This window comes from Quercus robur, chromosome 5, assembly GCF_932294415.1.
Source record: "Quercus robur chromosome 5, dhQueRobu3.1, whole genome shotgun sequence".
Taxonomy (NCBI): Eukaryota; Viridiplantae; Streptophyta; class Magnoliopsida; order Fagales; family Fagaceae; genus Quercus; species Quercus robur.
The window spans coordinates 50,628,343-50,641,144 of NC_065538.1; the positions used below are offsets into that span (position 1 = coordinate 50,628,343).

The 12,802-nt window shown below is 31.9% G+C and overlaps 1 long non-coding RNA gene across 3 annotated transcripts in view; it reads right to left on the bottom strand.

Moving 5' to 3' along the window:
- The window catches only part of LOC126726255 (uncharacterized), a 6,021-nt gene extending 3,108 nt beyond the window's left edge, over positions 1-2,913 (bottom strand). Inside the window, exons 1-5 of one of the 3 annotated variants that reach the window (XR_007655759.1) lie at positions 2,630-2,882; positions 2,442-2,511; positions 1,180-1,258; positions 1,037-1,074; positions 1-14 (exon numbers count right to left, since the gene is read on the bottom strand). The exon at positions 1-14 is cut by the window's left edge and continues 445 nt beyond it. This is a non-coding gene — a long non-coding RNA (uncharacterized LOC126726255). Of the gene's footprint in view, positions 15-1,036; positions 1,075-1,179; positions 1,259-2,441; positions 2,512-2,629 lie in introns of all 3 variants that reach the window. The other 2 variants (XR_007655760.1, XR_007655761.1) reach the window with 2 other exon arrangements.
- Positions 2,914-12,802: the final 9,889 nt, after the last annotated feature.

Here is a 12,802-nt window from a genome sequence, read left to right on the forward strand (position 1 = left end):
CATATCCAAATATCCTGTTTCATTCCCATGCATATTCAAAATTTGGTGCGAATCATATAGTATAAAAGGTACAGCAGAGTTATGGTAGCAACTTGAACATGAGGCATAGCAAAGGAAGAAGATGTGGGGTAAGGGAATAACAATGCAAATCTCCTTTGGCAAAAGAGAACATGCAGATTAATGTATATTGCAAACTTCTGTTTCGACAAAGGAGAATTGCTCTGCCATTCACCTGCACATAATTATCATTTCATCCTTGCAGCTTCGATATAAGGACTATACCAATAAATAAGCTTGTGATGGTTTCTAATTTTGTCTTTACTATAAGTATTTGGTTTCTCTTGCCATGGTTACAGTTGTATTCTTTAATTGTTTGGCAGGAAAAAGCTGAATTATAACAAGTAACAACTAGGATCAACAACATGTGGATTAGAAGTTTAACATGAATTGGTGAATTCCAATCCAGGGAATGCAAAAAATGCCCCCAACTATATATATATATATAAAAACCCAGGAAAATCTGGTAGGAATAGCCCCAGCAGGGAGTTTAATTTGGGACATTCACTTCCTAAGGCATGGTCCCAAATTATTTATTCTACTATTTAGATTTGAAATTATATGGAAAAATACTTATGAAAGTTGAAATTTGGAATGCAAATGAACTCCTATTTGGGGTGCAGCTAGCTGGAGACATAATGAACTGTAATAAAATTCTCTCTTCAGATTTCCCTGTTTGCATAACTAACCTTAAGGAGAAACATACTCAAGATCTGCGCATTTTTCTATCCTAAGTTTTAAATAATCCTTCTTTAAGAATTACTTTGATAGTTCAAAATCTAGATGTGTTACAGAATCTTTTTAAAGTTTTATATGCATGAGCCAAATCTTGAAATAATTCCTTGTTCCAAAAAATGAAACCAAAGGCAGACAGAAGTTTATAATTACAGCATATAACAGTTAAATTGCATAACCATTCAAAGAAAAAAACATGAGCATAAAACCAATGAGAATAAATTGACAATAATAAAGAGCATACCTGTAAAATGGAGCCAAATCTTGAAATAATTCTCTCTTCTTAAAAAAAAAAAACATAAATTAATTAGGCACACCTGTATAAGTGCAGCAATAGTAACTTTAGAAGCCAATCTTAATGACACATTATTCTAACTTCATACATACCAAAACGTGGACTAGCTGTCGAATTTGGACACAATTTTTGCTCTTTTACCCTTCTTTTGTTTTTCAAAACAAAGGACAACTGCAACAAGAACAACCTTGCATTTAATCACAACAAATTCATATGTTATGCACACGCTTAAACACCACAAACCAAAATTATCACTTTGGAATATTATATTAGATTTCAATTTGAAAATAAACAAAACAACAACTATAACAGATAGCAATAAAACAAGTAAACTAAGAGAATGTCAACACATTTGCACTAACCACGTTACATAATGTAGCACTATTTGATTTGTAACTTGCTGAATACTAACATTATAGGCCACACATTACTTCCAATAAAAATAACACTCACAAATTCTAATTATTTGGCAACTCTGATTGGTTACTCTGTTCTGATCAAACCTATCTGGGTATAACAAAGAAAAAACCAAACAGCCTACTCTCCCATGTAAGATAATTTCAACAAATTTACCATGTAAACAGAACAATCGTGGTCCTGCATACTCATTGCCCATTTCACAATTAAAATAAATGGATTCTCCATCAGTGTCTTTTACAATTAAAATATAAAAAATTGGATGACAGGTACTGCAGAGGATTTTATGATGTTTTCCTTTTGTGTGCACCACAAATGGTTTGCCTCAAAGGCTGCATTGCCAAGCAATCTTTAACATGCCTCCAATTCCCTTAGCTGAAACTCATTCCTATCTGCTGAAGTACTCTTTTGCTAAACCTTGAGAAGTTACAGAACTTCTTTCTATTTTTGTTAATTATATAATTAACAATTCAGTTCTGTAATTAACAAAAAAAAAAAAAACCACAATCGCAATCGCAATAGCAATCGCAGCAGTATAAGTACCTATAGGTAGTGCTTCAAAAAACGCAGGAAAATCGTGAAATGTTAAATCATATAAACAAATACAGCAAAATCTCCTAGATTTAAACAAAGTTTGGATGATCTAATTAAATAATTATTTGAATTTCGTATTTATTTTAAAAAATGGAGTAGAAGTTATAGGTAACCATCCAAAAGCGCGGGAAATTCCTGAAAAATCAAAATTGATAAACAAACACAACAAAATCTCCCAAAAATCAAAGAAAATGAAGCTTGAAGGAGCAAATTAAATAATTACTTCAGAATAGAGCACAGATTCAACCATACAAATCAACAATCAATAGGTACAGAGAATTTTCCAATTTCAAAATCAACAATCAATAATCAACAATGAACATTTCATAAGAGAGAGTAGAACCTGTAATCAAACTAGTGGAATCAGCGGTGTTGGAGTCGAGATGAGAGGATACCTTCGATTTTTGAGTTTTCTGAGAAATGTGCGAAAGGAAAATCAAAGAAATGCGGTAAAAATCGACGAGAAAGTGGGAGAAAACAAAGAAACACAAAAATTCAAAGAAGAAATTAGGGTTTGTGATTAGGCAATACCAATTATTATCAATGCGATTGAGAGACGAAGAAAACACACCGTGACCGAGAGAGACGAAGTCACGAAGAGAACACCGAGCTTTGATTGAGAGAAAAAGAGACACGGACGAAGAAATCACGAATTTGAGCTTGAATACTATGTGATTTCCAGGATTGCCGAGCTTGGATAGAGATTGAGTGTTGAGAGAGCGTGAATTTTTTTTTTTTTTAGGAAGGTTGGGTATTACATTTAGTTTTTTAGTTTCAGGCTATCGTATAGCATATTCTTTAGTTTTTTTAAATATTTTTTTGAAATTTTTTTCAAGGGTTGAACATTTTTTTTGGGTATTTTTATTAGGGGTTGTGAATTTAAGAGGATTTACATTTTCGTGACAAAACAAACCACTTTTTTATATATTTATTTCAAGGGTTGTGTTAATTATTTTGAAGGTCCTTAATAAATCTAGTAATAGTCATACTTTAGTGTTTTTAGTAACCCTTGAAAAAAAAAGGGTCGAAACAGGTCATGTTGTTTGTAGTATAAGCTTAGATAGATCTCTATATTAAGGTGTAATGTGGGTTACATGAATGTGATTTATATTGAAAAGACTCAATTTAATTAGTACTATTTCCGACCAGCATAAGCTTCTTCTTCTTTTCCCATTTTTCTTTTTCTAGGAAGCATAAGACTTGTACGACTACACAAATCTTTGTGTGAATTTTGTATTCTTCATCGTGATGATTTACTGTTAGGAAAAAACTGGCTTTTGCCTATTTCAAAAAAACAATCCAGCATTTTGCCCTCTTTCTCAAATTAATTAGAGAAATGTCCATCTTTTGAAACTCAATTTTCTCAAAATCGAGTTAAGTCCTATAATGACGTTTTTAAGAATTCTATAGTGACGTTTTAAGGACCTATAGTGACGTTTTGTAATCCGATTTCCATAAAGTCGAGTTATAGGTAAAAAAAGAAAAAAAATGCAATGTAACTCGACTTCATGGAGATCGAATTACAAAACGCCAATATAGGTCCTTAAAACGTTATTATAGACTCCTTAAAACGTCACTATAGGGCTCCAGAAATTTTTTATTTTTATAACTCGATTTTAAGAAAATCGAGTTTCAAAAGAGGGGCATTTCCCTAATTAGTTTGGAAAAGGGAGCAAAATGCTAGATTTTTTTTTTTGAAAGGGGCATTTGCCTATTTTCTCCTTTACTGTTATATCAAAAGTAACCTCGTGTTGATTTTTTTTCTCCATAAAGAACCTTCTTATGATCCTCTGATTACTTAATTAACTAGCTAAAGTGATTATTTAGGCTCCGTTTGGGAGGAGGGAATGGAATGGAATAAAAGGAATATTTTTAGAATATTCTTCCCTCCTCTTGTTTGGGAGTTTTAACGGAGGGAATGGAATGTCCATTCCCTCGTTTGGGAGTTTAAGTGGGAGGGAATGGAATGGTTAGGAGGGAATGCTCATTCCTCCCTTTTCCCTCAAAACCTCAAATTTTTGTTCCCCTCAAAATTGGGAGGAATGGGAGGGAATGAATTTAGGTTTAATGAAATTTTTGTTAAAATTCCTAAAATACCCCTTTAATATCAACCTTTTTTTTTCTCATTCAGCCGTAAGAAAAATAAAGTTATAATACTTGCACAATATTGTCCGTCCTCTACAAAGTGAAGCTGCTACCGCTGGTCTTTTTTTTATTTATTTATTTTTTTTTGTTGTCTGCTGCAATTTTCAGATATTGCTCAAACCAAGTATGTCTATCTTTTTCTTTTTCTTTTCGGTTGTTTGCTAGTCTTTTTTTTTTTTTTTTTTTAATTTTTATGAACTATTTGCTAGTGATTCATGAGAGTGATATATAGTGTTTTTGTACACCTAAAAACCAAAACAAACTACATTCTATACAACTAAAAACCTTGAAAGTGAAAAGAAACGAAAAAACCTTGAAAGTGAAAAGAAATGAAAACTGCTGTTACCTGTACAGCTAAAAAAAAATTGTATTTAGAAATTTGAAAGTGAGAATTGCTGGAAAACTGCTGTAGAACTACTGTGAATTTGAAACTGAGAACCACTAGAGAACTCAAATTTGCTTTTTATTCTGTTTCCTCTTTGATTCTTCTGTTATTTACGAAGCAAGTGGTGTGTTACGTACACTTGCAGTTTTAAGTCAACCATCCAATTAGTTAATAGCTCCAAGGCTTCACCACGTGTATGGTTAAGAGGAAATGTCTACAAAAGCTAGTGTACAAGTTTAGACAAAAGACAGGTGTGTGGTTAAGAAAAAAACAAGAGTAAAAAAAATTTTAAATGAGAAGAAATTAAAATGAAAAGTATTTTAATTAAAATAATAGTAGTTTAGAACTTTAATAAGTTGGAGTAGATTATTTTTAATATAAACTTTTTTTATGCCTGAGGCCTACATATTTTTGATGGAAAATCCAACATATAAAGAGATGTTCTTTGGTTGCCCAGGTCATGAGCGCAAATGTGTCTTATTGACACTGATGTCTAGGCCTAAAAATTAAAAAAGTGTGGGATTTTTTGGCCAACCTTAGTTTTGGAATTGATTATGTTATTTTGTTTTGTTTTGGCATGACTCATTACCGGAGTTTTTTTTTTTAAAGATATTTGTTTGCATTGTTAGACAATATTTATTTTGTTGAGAATAAATATGTAATGCGTGAATTGCTTTACAACATAGAAATATACATAACTTGTGTTTTAGCTACAATAATTTTTTTTTCCTTAATGAAATTGGGAGATGGAGATGTATTAAATTATCAAATCCATTGTAAAGCATACCAGCCAAAAAAGATCCAAACTAAAACTAGCAGCCCCTAAAATAAATTTGCAAATTGAAATAAAGACATTGTACTATTGTTAATTTTTCATGTCATTATCTTCATCTGTTAAATTATTGATTAGCATGATACAATCTATTCACCTTGACAAAACAATATTGTAATTCAATAATCTAACACAGACCTAATTGTGGCTAACTAGTTTCACATCATCCACTAAATACAAACATTTCAAAGCAATTATAAGTTCTCATTGATTATTTTTTATGTTCTTTAAAATGAGGGGTATAATAGTAATGTTATTATAAAATGATTCTATTCCATTCTTTCCAATGTCACTCCCAAACGGTGTTACTTACTTTCCATTCCATTCCATTCCTTTATTTTATAACATCCAAACAAGATTTTTAAATCACATTCCATTCCATTCCATTCCATTCCTTTCCCTACTAAATCCATTCCATTCTATTCCATTCCATTCCATTCCTTTAATGATCATTCAATTCCATTCCATTCCATTCCTTCATAAACTTCCAAACGGACCCTTATATGAAGAAACAGAAGTATATCCAGCTGATTTCAAGAGGGAAAAAATTGTCATGCTATTTTCAAATAAACATTAAAATAGTTTCACAGTCATATTTATATATTGACACTCTTCCTTGATCCACAACCAACAACATTTGTGTGGATAGCACTAGAATGAAAAGACTATTTTTAGTTTTTAGTTTTCAAAAGTCAATGAAAATATGAACTTGATTTAATGAATTTGTTTTATTTAATGAGTTAGCACTAGAATTTGAATCCTAATAATAACATATTTCAGTATTTTTTTTTTCTATCTCCTCTCTTCTCTCGCATAGAATTTTCTCTCTTTATTTTGCACTCTATTTTTTTTTTTTTAACCTCCATTGTGTCAAACTCAACGGACCTATAGAGAAGCATCAACTTACAGGTTGGAAGATCCTAGGCAAGCATATTGAAAAAGTATTTATGCATGTTGTTAGAAAATTGCATAAATTGTTCATAATTTCTTGGTGGGTCTCCATGTGCAATGTTGGCTTAGTTCCCTGGTTGGTTCTCACTATATATATTAGAAGCAAATATTTTTTGATGTCAAAAGATGGTTTATATTTACTGTTCATGTAAAGTGTACAATATTATACACTATTCATGCAAATATATACATATACACATTTGTTTAATCTACAATGTAAATTTTATATAACAATAAAATGTAAACTAATACTTTTCCTATTTTTAATGTTAAAATTGGTTGCACAGTCACCTGCATTGCCAAAAGTTTTGTGCAATGTCCATCTAATGCTAATACCATATAGCTCTGTGCACATAAAGTATAAACTATATAGCATATAACTTCTTTAGAAATTTGTAATCACCCTAAGTGCTACATTTCATATTTGGATAATAATTTCCATTTGCCTTTTGTAACAAGTATATAATATTATTTCAGCATCATCAAAATTACGAAACAAATTTTATATTTTTTTTTCTTCAGAAAACTTTTTATTTTTATTTTTATTTAAACTAACCAAACATGTTTTTTATTTCAAAAATAAAAGATTTTATTTTTTCTATTCCCAAAAACAAGTTTTTAAAAATAACTGTTATCAAATATAACTAAAGTTTTTCTTATTTCAATCTCCTTCTTATCTCACTTGTTGGCTTAAACTTTGAAGCACTATCAAAGTTTAAAATAGTTTGTGGTTGTGTTGTTCTAATGCTCAATTTAATAATAACAATAGTAATTAAAAAAAAAAATATTCAAACCATGGGTCCAACCCGATCCATGTGGGTTGGGTTGGACCTTTATGATGGATTAGATTTTTTTTAACATACAGTGGTGGGTTGGATTGAAAATACTCCTCAATCTGACTCATACACACCCCTAAACCAAACATTTGAAATTTTTTATGATGTACCAACTTTCAGGAGGCATAACTTCTCACCCTAAGCTATGATTTGTGCAAACTTGATTTTGATGGAAAATTAATTTTATGAAATTTCCAATGGTACCTTGTTTGTTCATATCAAGACCAGTAGACCCTCAACAAGCCTCCAGAAATCAAAGGCAACATTGGAAAGTCTAAAAAATGCGCACTCCAGGCACCCTTGTACGTCTCACGTGCTACTTTATTTAGGCTTTTTGTAAATACCACCTCCCTCATCTTAGCAAACATATTGCATCATTCTCCTTGGAATGATGGCATTCTGATGAGTTTAAAACTTATAAAATATGTGGGATTTTAAAACTTATATATAATAATCCTAAAATTGTACAATGATAATATTAATTTATACTAAAATATTTTGTTAAATCAATGTAGTTGCTCGACCCTTTAATTGTCTCGTTAAAATATCTTATCATTACATCAAATTTGGGGCAAACAGGAAACAATAGAAATCCTTTATATCAGATTGCTAGAGGGGGAGATAGTAATCTCTTTTAGATTAGTCTATTTTTCGTGTAACATGAGTAGAATATATTCTAGGACATTTATGTACTTATGTACTCTTGTGTGTCGAAGATCTGTGTTGAAGAAACAAGAAAACTACTCAAGAAAACTGCTAATTCTTGTGCCTCAACTGTATCTTGATAGTAGGTTGACTGATAGGGCATTACTAAAGCTTAATATCTAACTCAACACCTCTTGGCCAATCGAGCTATGAGAATTCCGAACAAATTTTAGTGTTTTAACCCATGATAACTTGGCACGTCTTTGGATATGTGCACTAGGTTTCCCAATGATGTAAAAGCCATACTTTACAGTCGTTATCATACAACAAAGAGGAGACATGCGTACTGAGAAGCTACTGCAACTTTGTACCCCTAGGGCTTTGTAAGGCTAATACTGGTTCATATTGGAGCATATTGCTGCGAATAACATATATCAATCAAATGCATCAATCAAGTGTTGTTGTAAAAGTTAGTCACAAATTGGTAGATTCATGCATAGAAGAAGCCTGCTAAGAAGAGTAGTCCAACTGGGTCGAAGCTGAGTTTTGATAGATTAATAGGTTTTACTTTAATTAGGTAGGTACTTTATGATAAAGTAAGATTCCTTATTGTAACCTCATCTTTATTAGTAAATTCTTCAGAAGTGGTGATTTACATAATCACCAGTTGAGTTTTTCCTAAGAAATTTTCCCCTCGTGACCATATCACTTGTGCCAAATTTATTTTTCGCTACACTTTATTCTAGATTGGTGATGTTGTCTTGCATTAACTGGACTTTGCATGTAATTAGACATATTAAACAACTTGAATAATTAATTAATTTAATTGTGTCAACTTTAACCAAACAAAGTTGATATAAATACAAGGGTAATTATTAATTTAAATGTATTATTAATGTAAATCTTATATTGTAGACTAAACAGAATTTACAATATTGCACACATTTACATAAAGTGTACACAATTGTTTAGTTTACCATATAAATCTTAGATTACTAGGAAAATGTAAACTAAGAACTTTCCTAAACACAATCATAAAATCACAACTGTTGGGAAATTTTAGACCCCGGTTGATAGAATTAATAAGTTTTAAATTCAAGTTGTTAATTAGATTTATTATCAATAAAACTTATTAAAACAAACAAACATCAATATCATGTCAAAATCATGCAGCGGAAAAATAAATAAGACAAGATATAATGACCCAGGAAAACCAATGAAACAAACTAGTTTCACAATAAAAAAACCTGGGGGGAAACCTTCCCAAAAAGCAATCCATTATAGTAAAGAGAAGTTTTAGATCTAGTACAAAACTTTTGTTTCTAGACTCTACATTCCCTGTAGATAAACTCATAGCAGAAACTTTCTACCATTTCAGAACCTCTAAACTTTTCAATATATGAACGCTACCCTTTTGATGCACGGATCCCAGTACGTGACTAAATCCTTTGCACGAATCCTAATACATGACTCACTCACCAACTTGAGGAAGAAGAATGTTGGCTGCAAAGTTCTTCACTTTATCAACAATGAAGATCAAGAAGCACTTAGTTACAAAACTCTAAGGCGCAAAGACGCAGTAGCTTCTTTTAGAGAGAATAAGGCATCGATCACCTTTTGCATATATTTTCCTTGTATTCTCTTATGTGACGGCCTCTAAAATAAGCCTTATATAGGTCTAGGGTTGTGAGAAAAGAAACCCTACACAAATACATAAGCTTGGGCCGAAAATCAAATCTAGAAATCTGAATTCCTGTAACCTCGATCGATCGGGAGGTGTCGAGCTTTAAATTTCAACAGATACAGCTATTGAGAAGCTATCGAGGAGCTGTCGAGGGGATAGAAGGTTGCTCGATCGATTGACCTAGCTATCAAGAAGTGTCGAGATGGCGATAACAGTCAACTAAGGAGCTCGATAGATAACCTAGCTGTCGAGATCGAGGTGTCGAGCAGCTATCGAGCTTTAAAAAATCAGCACTTTTTCACTTGTTTCTTGGACAGACTTGATGACTTCAACACTTGATCTTGAAACCTTATTTCTTGAAATATTAAAAACACCTAGATCTACCCAATTACAAATAAAGTGCATTTTGTCAAAGGATTAGCCAATTACATAAAAGAATGACATGTGTTCTTAACAAGTGAAGCACATATGTCCTAACATCAACTTTTACAAAGTGGATTTGACTTTTTATCTTTTATACTTTTGTTTATGTAGGCAAGAAAAAGACTTATAGGATGAGGCTTTTATGCACGCTCTAAGGGTGTGTTTGTTTGGAGGTGAAATAGGGTGGATGGAAAACTTTCAAGAGAAAATAGGAGAGAAAATGGGTTTGTGTGTTATTTGGTTGGGAGGGGGGGAAAGAAAACTTTTGTGTGGGGCCAAGCATTTTCCACCCGGGCCCACACAAAAATTTTCTCTCCAAAATGGAGAGAAAAGAGGGGAGAAAAGTTTGAGGCATACGGTGGTACAAAATTACCCTCACTTTTTATTGCTCTCACTTACCCCTCTCGATCTCTTTCCCATCTCTTGTGACCTGATCATCCTTATCTCTTAGCCTCTTCACAGCAATGGTGAACTCAGCTTCTCTCTCTCTCTCTCTCTCTCTCTCTCTCTCTCTCTCTCTCTCTCTCTCTCTCTCTCTCTCTCTCTCTCTCTCTCTCTCTCTCTCTCTCTCTCTCGTCCTCATTCTATTGTATTAATTTATTGTGTAAATTTGTTGCCCACATTGTTGCTGCCCAGCTAGGAAGATAAACTGCTTAGTTAAATATTTTGATGATTAGCTTATATATGACTTTGCCAAGTTAAATTTATGTGATTTTGCCTAGCTTATATGTGATTTGCCTAGTTGATTTATAAGTGCCAAGTTTTTAGTGCAAGTTTGCCTAGTTGCCCACCTTATACACTATTTGTTGCCCATGTTTCGTGCAGTTTTTCTCATCAAAGTTTTTATTTTTTTATTATATATATATATATATATATATATATATATATATATATATATATATAAAAATGAAAATGTCTTCATTGTGAATCTAAATCTAATTAGGTTGATCTTGGATTGACCATTGATGTGGTGAGATTTGTTTTTTTCAATGTTCTGTAAATTTTCCCCCTAAATGAGACTATGTATGGTTTTGGAAAATGAATACAAGTTTAGTGAGATTTGTTTTTTGAATGTTTCTTAAATACATGGCCATGAATATCCTTTGAGTACTGATTTGAGGTTGAGAGTGAGTGAGAGAGGCGTTTATGTTCTGGTCCTTCTGGGCAAAAAAGAGAGAAAACGAAGAAATGGAGAATATAAATGAACTAGAAAATTGTTTGGGTGAGAGTGAACAAACAGCATTACACTGTGTTAGTGTTTTAGGACCAAATTTTTCATTTTTAAAAACCCTTGGATGCGTTTGGTATTACCCCAAACCTCAGGGTAGGTCACTATAATTTATACATAAAAGTATTCACTTCATAACTTTTAAATGAATCATATAATTTATTTAAATAATATATATGAATGATTTTATAAATCGTCATGTAATAGATAAATTGGAAGAAATTTCTTCCAAATGAATTTGAAGTAAAACTTTATCTTCTACTTACCATTAAAAATAAAGTGAACGTTAAATCTTCACTCATCAAACATGTCTATATGGTTTACTAATTAAAAAAACCTTATACGTGAGAAAATTTTCAAATCTCATTAAAAAAATATATATCTTCAAAATATTTAATGCATGTGAGAACTAAGAATTCGTTAAAATATGGTATGTCACATTTTTTTTTTTTTATACGAGATAAAATTTCTACTCTAACCTAATCTACAAGAATACAAATTGAGCACTACAATTATTATTATTATTATTATTATTATTTGCAGCATTTTTTAATTAAGAAATGTTTGAAGGATCAATATAACCAACATTAAAATTCTTTAATTCATTTTAGGGAAGTATATAATTAGTTAAATACTTTATTGCTTTTTGGGCGCTCACGTGTTAGTAATTATAGTGACATATTTTACGTACTTAGGGTAATTACCTCAAATCTAGCATGATTCAAAATTAGCATTTTACGTATTTAAAGTCAATTCCATTAAGTTTCTGTAACTCACTTCTAACTTTCCATTACGAAAAAACAGTTTTTTATCACAAAATCAAACTTAAAACAAATTAAAAAGTTAGATTTTGAATTTTTTGCAAAAATGATGAACATTAGATATGAAATTTCAAACATGTAATATCAATTTTTTTGAAAGTATAAACTCAAATCAAATGCCCACGAAGATGCCAAAATTTTCACAACAAACACAAAACTCAAACTCAACTCATTTTCACTTCCTCTGCAACACAAAACCACAACCAAAAACAACTTCCAAGCCCAACACAGCAAAATACATTACTCACCCATTCGTTGCCAAAAAGATCCACACACATACTCAAACCTACCACAATTGAAATCAGTTTGCTGAAATGAACAACCACGAGCAGTTTAGGTTTAGGTTTAGGAGCTCTCTAGAGGTCGGGTCAAAGAGAGCAAGGACATGGGTTTGGGTCAACTCGGTGGGTGAGGAGCTACTATCTGCTTTCTGGACAAGAAAATGATGAGTGTTCATCAAGGGTTTTTTTTTAGGGCTTTTCACACTTTTTTCAAGGGTTTTGACCCTAAAAAAAAAAGACAACTTTGTTGTAGTGAGTGGAGTCTGTGGAGATAGCGATGGTGAGGATCTTCTGGTCATGAAATTGGTGTTGGAGGATGACAAAGATGAGGAGGGGAAAATGAGGCAAAGTGGGTTGGATTTGGATTAGTAATGGAAAGAATAGCTTTCATTAATTTTGCTAACGTGGACTTGACTTATTTTATAATAATAATAAATCATGGACTTGACTTGGATTAATTGATGAGTTAGACT